Source organism: Taudactylus pleione, unplaced genomic scaffold (genome assembly GCF_031769625.1).
Source record: "Taudactylus pleione unplaced genomic scaffold, aTauple2 ptg000282l, whole genome shotgun sequence".
Lineage (NCBI taxonomy): Eukaryota > Metazoa > Chordata > Amphibia > Anura > Myobatrachidae > Taudactylus > Taudactylus pleione.
In genome coordinates, this window is record NW_028284684.1 from 13,723,489 (window position 1) to 13,740,828 (window position 17,340).

The 17,340-nt window shown below is 38.9% G+C and overlaps 5 non-coding genes across 5 annotated transcripts; all 5 read left to right on the forward strand.

Moving 5' to 3' along the window:
* The first annotated feature begins 248 nt into the window (after positions 1–248).
* Positions 249–320, forward strand: TRNAD-GUC (transfer RNA aspartic acid (anticodon GUC)). Its single transcript has one exon. It is a non-coding gene; the product is annotated as a tRNA-Asp (tRNA).
* Positions 321–4,298: 3,978 nt separating this feature from the next.
* On the forward strand, positions 4,299–4,370 carry TRNAD-GUC (transfer RNA aspartic acid (anticodon GUC)). The gene has a single exon. It is a non-coding gene; the product is annotated as a tRNA-Asp (tRNA).
* A 3,962-nt stretch (positions 4,371–8,332) lies between these two features.
* Positions 8,333–8,404, forward strand: TRNAD-GUC (transfer RNA aspartic acid (anticodon GUC)). The gene has a single exon. It is a non-coding gene; the product is annotated as a tRNA-Asp (tRNA).
* Positions 8,405–12,361: 3,957 nt separating this feature from the next.
* Positions 12,362–12,433, forward strand: TRNAD-GUC (transfer RNA aspartic acid (anticodon GUC)). The gene has a single exon. It is a non-coding gene; the product is annotated as a tRNA-Asp (tRNA).
* A 3,961-nt stretch (positions 12,434–16,394) lies between these two features.
* Positions 16,395–16,466, forward strand: TRNAD-GUC (transfer RNA aspartic acid (anticodon GUC)). The gene has a single exon. It is a non-coding gene; the product is annotated as a tRNA-Asp (tRNA).
* Positions 16,467–17,340: the final 874 nt, after the last annotated feature.

A 17,340-nucleotide genomic window follows, 5' to 3' on the forward strand; every position in this document is an offset into this window, starting at 1 on the left:
ACATCTCAGTCCAGGGATTATCGGACATGGGTAGAGTAAGAAAATGATAGCTGGGGCAATTTCTATAAGCATTTGACCTAGCTCATGATGCAGAAGAATCGACATGGATCTGATATATGGTGAAAGAGTACACTAACAAATTGATGTATAAATGATTTCAATAATTTTCATTACCCAAGGATATTATAACAACTCTTAGTTGAAAATCACTTTTCTGGACTGGACCAGAAATCACAGCCCACAGCTGATCCTCGTTAGTATAGTGGTGAGTATCCCCGCCTGTCACGCGGGAGACCGGGGTTCAATTCCCCGACGGGGAGGCTATAACTTTTATTTCTCCAATATTGCATTTCAGACACAGTGGAAAAATAATAATACAAATGTTATGGCATGCATAAATAACAACCCAAACAATAATAATATATTGAGATGTGTACTTAAAGGAAACCCTCATAGATCCATACAAATGGAATAGCAGATAGAGAAAACAAAATGTACCAACTGTAATGATATACTTCTATTACCATTTGTTGGCGTTAGGTGGCTATGGAATAAATCAGAATGGTTTGGTATTTTGGGAAGGTTTATACATACTTACATTTTTATATGTAGAAATAAAATATAGGCAAGGAGGTTGGCATATTGGTGTATGCCACTTTTTGGAATGAAAACTGCACACATTTTCTAGGACATCAAACTACAACATTCAGAATTATTTTGACATTTCTAGCATTGAAAGACCACATTGCTTGGCCCCATTCTCAAGAACAGTATAGGTCAAGTAACTTCTCAAGCAATTTTCTTGTGCTGTCTAAGCCCAACTCCATGAGGTGGGTCCTCAAGACCCAAATTCCATTTTGCAATGGTTAGTAGAATTGATTTTATTTTTTAACAAGCACTTCATTTACATGTCTTTGGCAAGCACCCAAAAATTTTCCTAAGGACTATGGGCCTGATTCAGACACACTCGCAAATGCACAACACTCGTAAGTGGTTTGACGGTCCCCCACTACCCATGCGCCGCCTCCGGCGTGTGCATGCGCAAGATCCGTCCAGCGACGGCTGCTCCATCGATATGGGTCTAGCTACAAGACGGAGCGGCTGTCAATGTTGATTGATAACTCACCGCATTTTGTATGCGGGGAGGGGGGGGTGGCTGCACAAATGCAGGCATTCCCTTAGGAACACCTGGTGTTTGTGGGTGGCCCTACTGACATCACTAGTGATGTCCGTAGTGGACTTCCTGTTCTATTAGAGCAGGAAGTTTACTCAGGCTTGTGAGAGCTCAGACCCTTCCACAGGGTCTCCTCGCAAGCCTGATGGTCACGATAATCGCGATGGGCTCCAGGCCACTCGCAAAAACTGTGGGTAGTCACCCACAGCTTAGCGAGCGGCCTGATGAAAGAAAAAAACAAATACAAAACATAAAAAACCGCCCTTATTCTGAGCAAGCACTCACTAGCAGCAAGCGGCTCTGAATCAGGCCCTGTATCAGCTATAATCTAAAAGATATTGCTTAGAACATGTACAACATGGCAAATCCAGCATTTATTGGACTTTATATTCAGGATTCCCATGTATTAAAATTGTATGGTATAGAATATCCAGAAAATGCATAGATATTTATTGGTGCCTTAAAAGAAGAGTGAATATATACATATACATATTTTTTTTAATTAAGTTGGAAACAGTAGCTGAATAATAGAATAAATTATCAATTTTTATAGCATTCACATAATTTGGGCATAATTTAGCAGAAGAGATTTGGAGTTTAATATTCCTCATGCAGAGCTACCATTGGTCTCTAGCATAATAGTCTTTTAGCCATTCAAGGATTTCTAAACAAATTCTAATTATAAAAAAGTTGATAAGGGGTAATGGGTTTTGCTAAATTCATTTGAGCTTTTTAAAGGATCTTGAATTACTAAATATACAATCAAGCATCAGAAATAGTCAACCATAAATCAATTCATAGAAATACCTATAAACACTAGCAAATCAACAGTAAAATCCTAGAACATCTCAGTCCAGGGATTATCGGACATGGGTAGAGTAAGAAAATGATAGCTGGGGCAATTTCTATAAGCATTTGACCTAGCTCATGATGCAGAAGAATCGACATGGATCTGATATATGGTGAAAGAGTACACTAACAAATTGATGTATAAATGATTTCAATCATTTTCATTACCCAAGGAAATTATAACAACTCTTAGTTGAAAATCACTTTTCTGGACTGGACCAGAAATCACAGCACACAGCTGATCCTCATTAGTATAGTGGTGAGTGTCCCTGCCTGTCACGCGGGAGATCGGGGTTCAATTCCCCGACGGGGAGGCTATAACTTTTATTTCTCCAATATTCCATTTCAGACACAGTGGAAAAATAATAATACAAATGTTATGGCATGCATAAATAACAACCCAAACTATAATATATTGAGATGTGTACTTAAAGGAAACCCTCATAGATCCATACAAATGGAATAGCAGATAGAGAAAACAAAATGTACCAACTGTAATGATATACTTCTATTACCATTTGTTGGCGTTAGGTGGCTATGGAATAAATCAGAATGGTTTGGTATTTTGGGAAGGTTTATACATACTTACATTTTTATATGTAGAAATAAAATATAGGCAAGGAGGTTGGCATATTGGTGTATGCCACTTTATGGAATGAAAACTGCACACATTTTCTAGGACATCAAACTACAACATTCAGAATTATTTTGACATTTCTAGCATTGAAAGACCACATTGTTGGGCCCCATTCTCAAGAACAGTATAAGTCAAGTAACTTCTCAAGTAATTTTCTTGTGCTGTCTAAGCCCAACTCCATGAGGTGGGTCCTCAAGACCCAAATTCCATTTTGCAATGGTTAGTAGAATTGATTTTATTTTTTAACAAGCACTTCATTTACATGTCTTTGGCAAGCACCCAAAAATTTTCCTAAGGACTATGGGCCTGATTCAGACACACTCGCAAGCGCACAACACTCGTAAGTGGTTTGACGGTCCCCCACTACCCATGCACCGCCTACGGCGTGTGCATGCGCAAGATCCGTCCAGCGACGGCTGCTCCATCGATATGGGTCTAGCTACAAGACGGAGCGGCTGTCAATGTTGATTGATAACTAACCACGTTTTGTATGCGGGGAGGGGGGGGTGGCTGCACAAATGCAGGCATTCCCTTAGTAACGTCTGGTGTTTGTGGGTGGTCCTACTGACATCACTAGTGATGTCAGTAGTGGACTTCCTGTTCTATTAGAGCAAGAAGTTTACTCGGGCTTGTGAGAGCTCAGACCCTTCCACAGGGTCTCCTCGCAAGCCTGATGGTCACGATAATCGTGATGGGCTCCAGGCCACTCGCAAAAGCTGTGGGTAGTCACCCACAGCTTAGCAAGCGGCCTGATGAAAGAAAAAAACAAATACAAAACATAAAAAACAGCCCTTATTCTGAGCAAGCACTCACTAGCAGCAAGCGGCTCTGAATCAGGCCCTTTATCAGCTATAATCTAAAAGATATTACTTAGAACATGTACAACATGGCAAATCCAGCATTTATTGGACTTTATATTCAGGATTCCCATGTATTAAAATTGTATGGTATAGAATATCCAGAAAATGCATAGATATTTATTGGTGCCTTAAAAGAAGAGTGAATATATATATATATATATATATATATATATATATATATATTTTTAATTAAGTTGGAAACAGTAGCTGAATAATAGAATAAATTATCAATTTTTATAGCATTCACATAATTTGGGCATAATTTAGCAGAAGAGATTTGGCGTTTAATATTCCTCATGCAGAGCTACCATTGGTCTCTAGCATAATAGTCTTTTAGCCATTCAAGGATTTCTAAGCAAATTCTAATTAGAAAAAAGTTGATAAGGGGTAATGGGTTTTGCTAAATTCATTTGAGCTTTTTAAAGGATCTTGAATTACTAAATATACAATCAAGCATCAGAAATGGTCAACCATAAATCAATTCATAGAAATACCTATAAACACTGGCAAATCAACAGTAAAATCCTAGAACATCTCAGTCCAGGGATTATCAGACATGGGTAGAGTAAGAAAATGATAGCTGGGGCAATTTCTATAAGCATTTGACCTAGCTCATGATGCAGAAGAATCGACATGGATCTGATATATGGTGAAAGAGTACACTAACAATTTGATGTATAAATGATTTCAATCATTTTCATTACCCATGGAAATTATAACAACTCTTAGTTGAAAATCACTTTTCTGGACTGGACCAGAAATCACAACCCACAGCTGATCCTCGTTGGTATAGTGGTGAGTATCCCCGCCTGTCACGCGGGAGACCGGGGTTCAATTCCCCGACGGGAAGGCTATAACTTTTATTTCTCCAATATTCCATTTCAGACACAGTGGAAAAATAATAATACAAATCTCATGGCATGCATAAATAACAACCCAAACAATAATAATATATTGAGATGTGTACTTAAAGGAAACCCTCATAGATCCATACAAATGGAATAGCAGATAGGGAAAACAAAATGTTCCAACTGTAATAATATACTTCTATTACCATTTGTTGGCGTTAGGTGGCTATGGAATAAATCAAAATGGTTTGGTATTTTGGGAAGGTTTATACATACTTACATTTTTATATGTAGAAATAAAATATAGGCAAGGAGGTTGGCATATTGGTGTATGCCACTTTTTGGAATGAAAACTGCACACATTTTCTAGGACATCAAACTACAACATTCAGAATTATTTTGACATTTCTAGCATTGAAAGACCACATTGTTGGGCCCCATTCTCAAGAACAGTATAGGTCAAGTAACTTCTCAAGCAATTTTCTTGTGCTGTCTAAGCCCAACTCCATGAGGTGGGTCCTCAAGACCCAAATTCCATTTTGCAATGGTTAGTAGAATTGATTTTATTTTTTAACAAGCACTTCATTTACATGTCTTTGGCAAGCACCCAAAAATTTTCCTAAGGACTATGGGCCTGATTCAGAAACACTCGCAAACGCACAACACTCGTAAGTGGTTTGACGGTCCCCCACTACCCATGCGCCGCCTCCGGCGTGTGCATGCGCAAGATCCGTCCAGCGACAGCTGCTCCATCGATATGGGTCTAGCTACAAGACGGAGCGGCTGTCAATGTTGATTGATAACTCACCGCATTTTGTATGCAGGGAGGGGGGGGTGGCTGCACAAATGCAGGCATTCCCTTAGGAACACCTGGTGTTTGTGGGTGGCCCTACTGACATCACTAGTGATGTCAGTACTGGACTTCCTGCTCTATTAGAGCAGGAAGTTTACTCAGGCTTGTGAGAGCTCAGACCCTTCCACAGGGTCTCCTCGCAAGCCTGATGGTCACGATAATCGCGATGGGCTCCAGGCCACTCGCAAAAGCTGTGGGTACTCACCCACAGCTTAGCGAGCGGCCTGATGAAAGAAAAAAACAAATACAAAACATAAAAAACCGCCCTTATTCTGAGCAAGCACTCACTAGCAGCAAGCGGCTCTGAATCAGGCCCTATATCAGCTATAATCTAAAAGATATTGCTTAGAACATGTACAACATGGCAAATCCAGCATTTATTGGACTTTATATTCAGGATTCCCATGTATTAAAATTGTATGGTATAGAATATCCAGAAAATGCATAGATATTTATTGGTGCCTTAAAAGAAGAGTGAATATATACATATACATATTTTTTTTAATTAAGTTGGAAACAGTAGCTGAATAATAGAATAAATTATCAATTTTTATAGCATTCACATAATTTGGGCATAATTTAGCAGAAGAGATTTGGAGTTTAATATTCCTCATGCAGAGCTACCATTGGTCTCTAGCATAATAGTCTTTTAGCCATTCAAGGATTTCTAAACAAATTCTAATTATAAAAAAGTTGATAAGGGGTAATGGGTTTTGCTAAATTCATTTGAGCTTTTTAAAGGATCTTGAAAAACTAAATATACAATCAAGCATCAGAAATAGTCAACCATAAATCAATTCATAGAAATACCTATAAACACTGGCAAATCAACAGTAAAATCCTAGAACATCTCAGTCCAGGGATTATCGGACATGGGTAGAGTAAGAAAATGATAGCTGGGGCAATTTCTATAAGCATTTGACCTAGCTCATGATGGAGAAGAATCAACATGGATCTGATATATGGTGAAAGAGTACACTAACAAATTGATGTATAAATAATTTCAATCATTTTCATTACCCAAGGAAATTATAACAACTCTTAGTTGAAAATCACTTTTCTGGACTGGACCAGAAATCACAGCACACAGCTGATCCTCGTTAGTATAGTGGTGAGTATCCCCGCCTGTCACGCGGGAGACCGGGGTTCAATTCCCAGATGGGGAGGCTATAACTTTTATTTCTCTAATATTCCATTTCAGACACAGTGGAAAAATAATAATACAAATGTTATGGCATGCATAAATAACAACCCAAACTATAATATATTGAGATGTGTACTTAAAGGAAACCCTCATAGATCCATACAAATGGAATAGCAGATAGAGAAAACAAAATGTACCAACTGTAATGATATACTTCTATTACCATTTGTTGGCGTTAGGTGGCTATGGAATAAATCAGAATGGTTTGGTATTTTGGGAAGGTTTATACATACTTACATTTTTATATGTAGAAATAAAATATAGGCAAGGAGGTTGGCATATTGGTGTATGCCACTTTTTGGAATGAAAACTGCACACATTTTCTAGGACATCAAACTACAACATTCAGAATTATTTTGACATTTCTAGCATTGAAAGACCACATTGTTGGGTCCCATTCTCAAGAACAGTATAGGTCAAGTAACTTCTCAAGCAATTTTCTTGTGCTGTCTAAGCCCAACTCCATGAGGTGGGTCCTCAAGACCCAAATTCCATTTTGCAATGGTTAGTAGAATTGATTTTATTTTTTAACAAGCACTTCATTTACATGTCTTTGGCAAGCACCCAAAAAATTTCCTAAGGACTATGGGCCTGATTCAGACACACTCGCAAACGCACAACACTCGTAAGTGGTTTGACGGTCCCCCACTACCCATGCGCCGCCTCCGGCGTGTGCATGCGCAAGATCCATCCAGCGACGGCTGCGCCATCGATATGGGTCTAGCTACAAGACGGAGCGGCTGTCAATGTTGATTGAAAACTCACCACATTTTGTATGCGGGGAGGGGGGGGGGGTGTCTCCACAAATGCAGGCATTCCCTTAGGAACACCTGGTGTTTGTGGGTGGCCCTACTGACATCACTAGTGATGTCAGTACTGGACTTCCTGCTCTATTAGAGCAGGAAGTTTACTCAGGCTTGTGAGAGCTCAGACCCTTCCACAGGGTCTCCTCGCAAGCCTGATGGTCACGATAATCGCGATGGGCTCCAGGCCACTCGCAAAAGCTGTGGGTAGTCACCCACAGCTTAGCGAGCGGCCTGATGAAAGAAAAAAACAAATACAAAACATAAAAAACCGCCCTTATTCTGAGCAAGCACTCACTAGCAGCAAGCGGCTCTGAATCAGGCCCTATATCAGCTATAATCTAAAAGATATTGCTTAGAACATGTACAACATGGCAAATCCAGCATTTATTGGACTTTATATTCAGGATTCCCATGTATTAAAATTGTATGGTATAGAATATCCAGAAAATGCATAGATATTTATTGGTGCCTTAAAAGAAGTGTGAATATATACATATACATATTTTTTTTAATTAAGTTGGAAACAGTAGCTGAATAATAGAATAAATTATCAATTTTTATAGCATTCACATAATTTGGGCATAATTTAGCAGAAGAGATTTGGAGTTTAATATTCCTCAAGCAGAGCTACCATTGTTCTCTAGCATAATAGTCTTTTAGCCATTCAAGGATTTCTAAACAAATTCTAATTATAAAAAAGTTGATAAGGGGTAATGGGTTTTGCTAAATTCATTTGAGCTTTTTAAAGGATCTTGAAAAACTAAATATACAATCAAGCATCAGAAATAGTCAACCATAAATCAATTCATAGAAATACCTATAAACACTGGCAAATCAACAGTAAAATCCTAGAACATCTCAGTCCAGGGATTATCGGACATGGGTAGAGTAAGAAAATGATAGCTGGGGCAATTTCTATAAGCATTTGACCTAGCTCATGATGCAGAAGAATCGACATGGATCTGATATATGGTGAAAGAGTACACTAACAAATTGATGTATAAATAATTTCAATCATTTTCATTACCCAAGGAAATTATAACAACTCTTAGTTGAAAATCACTTTTCTGGACTGGGCCAGAAATCACAGCACACAGCTGATCCTCATTAGTATAGTGGTGAGTATCCCCGCCTGTCACGCGAGAGACCGGGGTTCAATTCCCCGATGGGGAGGCTATAACTTTTATTTCTCTAATATTCCATTTCAGACACAGTGGAAAAATAATAATACAATGTTATGGCATGCATAAATAACAACCCAAACTATAATATATTGAGATGTGTACTTAAAGGAAACCCTCATAGATCCATACAAATGGAATAGCAGATAGAGAAAACAAAATGTACCAACTGTAATGATATACTTCTATTACCATTTGTTGGCGTTAGGTGGCTATGGAATAAATCAGAATGGTTTGGTATTTTGGGAAGGTTTATACATACTTACATTTTTATATGTAGAAATAAAATATAAGCAAGGAGGTTGGCATATTGGTGTATGCCACTTTTTGGAATGAAAACTGCACACATTTTCTAGGACATCAAACTACAACATTCAGAATTATTTTGACATTTCTAGCGTTGAAAGACCACATTGTTGGGCCCCATTCTCAAGAACAGTATAGGTCAAGTAACTTCTCAAGCAATTTTCTTGTGCTGTCTAAGCCCAACTCCATGAGGTGGGTCCTCAAGACCCAAATTCCATTTTGCAATGGTTAGTAGAATGGATTTTATTTTTTAACAAGCACTTCATTTACATGTCTTTGGCAAGCACCCAAAAATTTTCCTAAGGACTATGGGCCTGATTCAGACACACTTGCAAGCGCACAACACTCGTAAGTGGTTCGACGGTCCCCCACTACCCATGCACCGCCTCCGGCGTGTGCATGCGCAAGATCCGTCCAGCGATGGCTGCTCCATCGATATGGGTCTAGCTACAAGACGGAGCGGCTGTCAATGTTGATTGATAACTCACCGCGTTTTGTATGTGGGGAGGGGGGGGTGGCTGCACAAATGCAGCCATTCCCTTAGGAACGCCTGGTGTTTGTGGGTGGCCCTACTGACATCACTAGTGATGTCAGTAGTGGACTTCCTGTTCTATTAGAGCAGGAAGTTTACTCGGGCTTGTGAGAGCTCAGACCCTTCCACAGGGTCTCCTCGCAAGCCTGATGGTCACGATAATCGCGATGGGCTCCAGGCCACTCGCAAAAGCTGTGGGTAGTCACCCACAGCTTAGCGAGCGGCCTGATGAAAGAAAAAAACAAATACAAAACATAAAAAAACGCCGTTATTCTGAGCAAGCACTCACTAGCAGCAAGCGGCTCTGAATCAGGCCCTATATCAGCTATAATCTAAAAGATATTGCTTAGAACATGTACAACATGGCAAATCCAGCATTTATTGGACTTTATATTCAGGATTCCCATGTATTAAAATTGTATGGTATAGAATATCCAGAAAATGCATAGATATTTATTGGTGCCTTAAAAGAAGAGTGAATATATACATATATATATTTTTTTTAAGTAAGTTGGAAACAGTAGCTGAATAATAGAATAAATTATCAATTTTTATAGAATTCACATAATTTGGGCATAATTTAGTAGAAGAGATTTGGAGTTTAATATTCCTCTTGCAGAGCTACCATTGGTCTCTAGCATAATAGTCTTTTAGCCATTCAAGGATTTCTAAGCAAATTCTAATTATAAAAAAGTTGATAAGGGGTAATGGGTTTTGCTAAATTCACTTGAGCTTTTTAAAGGATCTTGAATTACTAAATATACAATCAAGCATCAGAAATGGTCAACCATAAATCAATTCATAGAAATACCTATAAACACTGGCAAATCAACAGTAAAATCCTAGAACATCTCAGTCCAGGGATTATCGGACATGGGTAGAGTAAGAAAATGATAGCTGGGGCAATTTCTATAAGCATTTGACATAGCTCATGATGCAGAAGAATCGACATGGATCTGATATATGGTGAAAGAGTACACTAACAAATTGATGTATAAATGATTTTAATCATTTTCATTACCCAAGGAAATTATAACAACTCTTAGTTGAAAATCACTTTTCTGGACTGGACCAGAAATCACAGCACACAGCTGATCCTCGTTAGTAGAGTGGTGAGTATCCCCACCTGTCATGCGGGAGACCGGGGTTCAATTCCCCGACGGGGAGGCTATAACTTTTATTTCTCCAATATTCCATTTCAGACACAGTGGAAAAATAATAATACAAATGTTATGGCATGCATAAATAACAACCCAAACTATAATATATTGAGATGTGTACTTAAAGGAAACCCTCATAGATCCATACAAATGGAATAGCAGATAGAGAAAACAAAATGTACCAACTGTAATGATATACTTCTATTACCATTTGTTGGCGTTAGGTGGCTATGGAATAAATCAGAATGGTTTGGTATTTTGGGAAGGTTTATACATACTTACATTTTTATATGTAGAAATAAAATATAAGCAAGGAGGTTGGCATATTGGTGTATGCCACTTTTTGGAATGAAAACTGCACACATTTTCTAGGACATCAAACTACAACATTCAGAATTATTTTGACATTTCTAGCATTGAAAGACCACATTGTTGGGCCCTATTCTCAAGAACAGTATAGGTCAAGTAACTTCTCAAGCAATTTTCTTGTGCTGTCTAAGCCCAACTCCATGAGGTGGGTCCTCAAGACCCAAATTCCATTTTGCAATGGTTAGTAGAATGGATTTTATTTTTTAACTAGCACTTCATTTACATGTCTTTGGCAAGCACCCAAAAATTTTCCTAAGGACTATGGGCCTGATTCAGACACACTCGCAAGCGCACAACACTCGTAAGTGGTTCGATGGTCCCCCACTACCCATGCGCCGCCTCCGGCGTGTGCATGCGCAAGATCCGTCCAGCAACGGCTGCTCCATCGATATGGGTCTAGCTACAAGACGGAGCGGCTGTCAATGTTGATTGATAACTCAACGCGTTTTGTATGCGGGGAGGGGGGGGTGGCTGCACAAATGCAGGCATTCCCTTAGGAAAGCCTGGTGTTTGTGGGTGGCCCTACTGACATCACTAGTGATGTCAGTAGTGGACTTCCTGTTCTATTAGAGCAGGAAGTTTACTCGGACTTGTGAGAGCTCAGACCCTTCCACAGGGTCTCCTCGCAAGCCTGATGGTCACGATAATCGTGATGGGCTCCAGGCCACTCGCAAAAGCTGTGGGTAGTCACCCACAGCTTAGCAAGCGGCCTGATGAAAGAAAAAAACAAATACAAAACATAAAAAACCGCCCTTATTCTGAGCAAGCACTCACTAGCAGCAAGCGGCTCTGAATCAGGCCCTATATCAGCTATAATCTAAAAGATATTACTTAGAACATGTACAACATGGCAAATCCAGCATTTATTGGACTTTATATTCAGGATTCCCATGTATTAAAATTGTATGGTATAGAATATCCAGAAAATGCATAGATATTTATTGGTGCCTTAAAAGAAGAGTGAATATATATATATATATATTTTTTTTTTAATTAAGTTGGAAACAGTAGCTGAATAATAGAATAAATTATCAATTTTTATAGCATTCACATAATTTGGGCATAATTTAGCAGAAGAGATTTGGCATTTAATATTCCTCATGCAGAGCTACCATTGGTCTCTAGCATAATAGTCTTTTAGCCATTCAAGGATTTCTAAGCAAATTCTAATTAGAAAAAAGTTGATAAGGGGTAATGGGTTTTGCTAAATTCATTTGAGCTTTTTAAAGGATCTTGAATTACTAAATATACAATCAAGCATCAGAAATGGTCAACCATAAATCAATTCATAGAAATACCTATAAACACTGGCAAATCCACTGTAAAATCCTAGAACATCTCAGTCCAGGGATTATCGGACATGGGTAGAGTAAGAAAATGATAGCTGGGGCAATTTCTATAAGCATTTGACCTAGCTCATGATGCAGAAGAATCGACATGGATCTGATATATGGTGAAAGAGTACACTAACAAATTGATGTATAAATGATTTCAATCATTTTCATTACCCAAGGATATTATAACAACTCTTAGTTGAAAATCACTTTTCTGGACTGGACCAGAAATCACAGCCCACAGCTGATCCTCGTTAGTATAGTGGTGAGTATCCCCGCCTGTCACGCGGAAGACCGGGGTTCAATTCCCCGACGGGGAGGCTATAACTTTTATTTCTCCAATATTCCATTTCAGACACAGTGGAAAAATAATAATACAAATGTTATGGCATGCATAAATAACAACCCAAACAATTATAATATATTGAGATGTGTACTTAAAGGAAACCCTCATAGATCCATACAAATGGAATAGCAGATAGAGAAAACAAAATGTACCAACTGTAATGATATACTTCTATTACCATTTGTTGGCGTTAGGTGGCTATGGAATAAATCAGAATGGTTTGGTATTTTGGGAAGGTTTATACATACTTACATTTTTATATGTAGAAATAAAATATAAGCAAGGAGGTTGGCATATTGGTGTATGCCACTTTTTGGAATGAAAACTGCACACATTTTCTAGGACATCAAACTACAACATTCAGAATTATTTTGACATTTCTAGCATTGAAAGACCACATTGTTGGGCCCTATTCTCAAGAACAGTATAGGTCAAGTAACTTCTCAAGCAATTTTCTTGTGCTGTCTAAGCCCAACTCCATGAGGTGGGTCCTCAAGACCCAAATTCCATTTTGCAATGGTTAGTAGAATGGATTTTATTTTTTAACTAGCACTTCATTTACATGTCTTTGGCAAGCACCCAAAAATTTTCCTAAGGACTATGGGCCTGATTCAGACACACTCGCAAGCGCACAACACTCGTAAGTGGTTCGATGGTCCCCCACTACCCATGCGCCGCCTCCGGCGTGTGCATGCGCAAGATCCGTCCAGCAACGGCTGCTCCATCGATATGGGTCTAGCTACAAGACGGAGCGGCTGTCAATGTTGATTGATAACTCACCGCGTTTTGTATGCGGGGAGGGGGGGGTGGCTGCACAAATGCAGGCATTCCCTTAGGAAAGCCTGGTGTTTGTGGGTGGCCCTACTGACATCACTAGTGATGTCAGTAGTGGACTTCCTGTTCTATTAGAGCAGGAAGTTTACTCGGACTTGTGAGAGCTCAGACCCTTCCACAGGGTCTCCTCGCAAGCCTGATGGTCACGATAATCGTGATGGGCTCCAGGCCACTCGCAAAAGCTGTGGGTAGTCACCCACAGCTTAGCGAGGGGCCTGATGAAAGAAAAAAACAAATACAAAACATAAAAAAACGCCGTTATTCTGAGCAAGCACTCACTAGCAGCAAGCGGCTCTGAATCAGGCCCTATATCAGCTATAATCTAAAAGATATTGCTTAGAACATGTACAACATGGCAAATCCAGCATTTATTGGACTTTATATTCAGGATTCCCATGTATTAAAATTGTATGGTATAGAATATCCAGAAAATGCATAGATATTTATTGGTGCCTTAAAAGAAGAGTGAATATATACATATATATTTTTTTTTTAAGTAAGTTGGAAACAGTAGCTGAATAATAGAATAAATTATCAATTTTTATAGAATTCACATAATTTGGGCATAATTTAGTAGAAGAGATTTGGAGTTTAATATTCCTCTTGCAGAGCTACCATTGGTCTCTAGCATAATAGTCTTTTAGCCATTCAAGGATTTCTAAGCAAATTCTAATTATAAAAAAGTTGATAAGGGGTAATGGGTTTTGCTAAATTCACTTGAGCTTTTTAAAGGATCTTGAATTACTAAATATACAATCAAGCATCAGAAATGGTCAACCATAAATCAATTCATAGAAATACCTATAAACACTGGCAAATCAACAGTAAAATCCTAGAACATCTCAGTCCAGGGATTATCGGACATGGGTAGAGTAAGAAAATGATAGCTGGGGCAATTTCTATAAGCATTTGACATAGCTCATGATGCAGAAGAATCGACATGGATCTGATATATGGTGAAAGAGTACACTAACAAATTGATGTATAAATGATTTTAATCATTTTCATTACCCAAGGAAATTATAACAACTCTTAGTTGAAAATCACTTTTCTGGACTGGACCAGAAATCACAGCACACAGCTGATCCTCGTTAGTAGAGTGGTGAGTATCCCCACCTGTCATGCGGGAGACCGGGGTTCAATTCCCCGACGGGGAGGCTATAACTTTTATTTCTCCAATATTCCATTTCAGACACAGTGGAAAAATAATAATACAAATGTTATGGCATGCATAAATAACAACCCAAACTATAATATATTGAGATGTGTACTTAAAGGAAACCCTCATAGATCCATACAAATGGAATAGCAGATAGAGAAAACAAAATGTACCAACTGTAATGATATACTTCTATTACCATTTGTTGGCGTTAGGTGGCTATGGAATAAATCAGAATGGTTTGGTATTTTGGGAAGGTTTATACATACTTACATTTTTATATGTAGAAATAAAATATAAGCAAGGAGGTTGGCATATTGGTGTATGCCACTTTTTGGAATGAAAACTGCACACATTTTCTAGGACATCAAACTACAACATTCAGAATTATTTTGACATTTCTAGCATTGAAAGACCACATTGTTGGGCCCTATTCTCAAGAACAGTATAGGTCAAGTAACTTCTCAAGCAATTTTCTTGTGCTGTCTAAGCCCAACTCCATGAGGTGGGTCCTCAAGACCCAAATTCCATTTTGCAATGGTTAGTAGAATGGATTTTATTTTTTAACTAGCACTTCATTTACATGTCTTTGGCAAGCACCCAAAAATTTTCCTAAGGACTATGGGCCTGATTCAGACACACTCGCAAGCGCACAACACTCGTAAGTGGTTCGATGGTCCCCCACTACCCATGCGCCGCCTCCGGCGTGTGCATGCGCAAGATCCGTCCAGCAACGGCTGCTCCATCGATATGGGTCTAGCTACAAGACGGAGCGGCTGTCAATGTTGATTGATAACTCAACGCGTTTTGTATGCGGGGAGGGGGGGGTGGCTGCACAAATGCAGGCATTCCCTTAGGAAAGCCTGGTGTTTGTGGGTGGCCCTACTGACATCACTAGTGATGTCAGTAGTGGACTTCCTGTTCTATTAGAGCAGGAAGTTTACTCGGACTTGTGAGAGCTCAGACCCTTCCACAGGGTCTCCTCGCAAGCCTGATGGTCACGATAATCGTGATGGGCTCCAGGCCACTCGCAAAAGCTGTGGGTAGTCACCCACAGCTTAGCAAGCGGCCTGATGAAAGAAAAAAACAAATACAAAACATAAAAAACCGCCCTTATTCTGAGCAAGCACTCACTAGCAGCAAGCGGCTCTGAATCAGGCCCTATATCAGCTATAATCTAAAAGATATTACTTAGAACATGTACAACATGGCAAATCCAGCATTTATTGGACTTTATATTCAGGATTCCCATGTATTAAAATTGTATGGTATAGAATATCCAGAAAATGCATAGATATTTATTGGTGCCTTAAAAGAAGAGTGAATATATATATATATATATATTTTTTTTAATTAAGTTGGAAACAGTAGCTGAATAATAGAATAAATTATCAATTTTTATAGCATTCACATAATTTGGGCATAATTTAGCAGAAGAGATTTGGCATTTAATATTCCTCATGCAGAGCTACCATTGGTCTCTAGCATAATAGTCTTTTAGCCATTCAAGGATTTCTAAGCAAATTCTAATTAGAAAAAAGTTGATAAGGGGTAATGGGTTTTGCTAAATTCATTTGAGCTTTTTAAAGGATCTTGAATTACTAAATATACAATCAAGCATCAGAAATGGTCAACCATAAATCAATTCATAGAAATACCTATAAACACTGGCAAATCCACTGTAAAATCCTAGAACATCTCAGTCCAGGGATTATCGGACATGGGTAGAGTAAGAAAATGATAGCTGGGGCAATTTCTATAAGCATTTGACCTAGCTCATGATGCAGAAGAATCGACATGGATCTGATATATGGTGAAAGAGTACACTAACAAATTGATGTATAAATGATTTCAATCATTTTCATTACCCAAGGATATTATAACAACTCTTAGTTGAAAATCACTTTTCTGGACTGGACCAGAAATCACAGCCCACAGCTGATCCTCGTTAGTATAGTGGTGAGTATCCCCGCCTGTCACGCGGAAGACCGGGGTTCAATTCCCCGACGGGGAGGCTATAACTTTTATTTCTCCAATATTCCATTTCAGACACAGTGGAAAAATAATAATACAAATGTTATGGCATGCATAAATAACAACCCAAACAATTATAATATATTGAGATGTGTACTTAAAGGAAACCCTCATAGATCCATACAAATGGAATAGCAGATAGAGAAAACAAAATGTACCAACTGTAATGATATACTTCTATTACCATTTGTTGGCGTTAGGTGGCTATGGAATAAATCAGAATGGTTTGGTATTTTGGGAAGGTTTATACATACTTACATTTTTATATGTAGAAATAAAATATAAGCAAGGAGGTTGGCATATTGGTGTATGCCACTTTTTGGAATGAAAACTGCACACATTTTCTAGGACATCAAACTACAACATTCAGAATTATTTTGACATTTCTAGCATTGAAAGACCACATTGTTGGGCCCTATTCTCAAGAACAGTATAGGTCAAGTAACTTCTCAAGCAATTTTCTTGTGCTGTCTAAGCCCAACTCCATGAGGTGGGTCCTCAAGACCCAAATTCCATTTTGCAATGGTTAGTAGAATGGATTTTATTTTTTAACTAGCACTTCATTTACATGTCTTTGGCAAGCACCCAAAAATTTTCCTAAGGACTATGGGCCTGATTCAGACACACTCGCAAGCGCACAACACTCGTAAGTGGTTCGATGGTCCCCCACTACCCATGCGCCGCCTCCGGCGTGTGCATGCGCAAGATCCGTCCAGCAACGGCTGCTCCATCGATATGGGTCTAGCTACAAGACGGAGCGGCTGTCAATGTTGATTGATAACTCACCGCGTTTTGTATGCGGGGAGGGGGGGGTGGCTGCACAAATGCAGGCATTCCCTTAGGAAAGCCTGGTG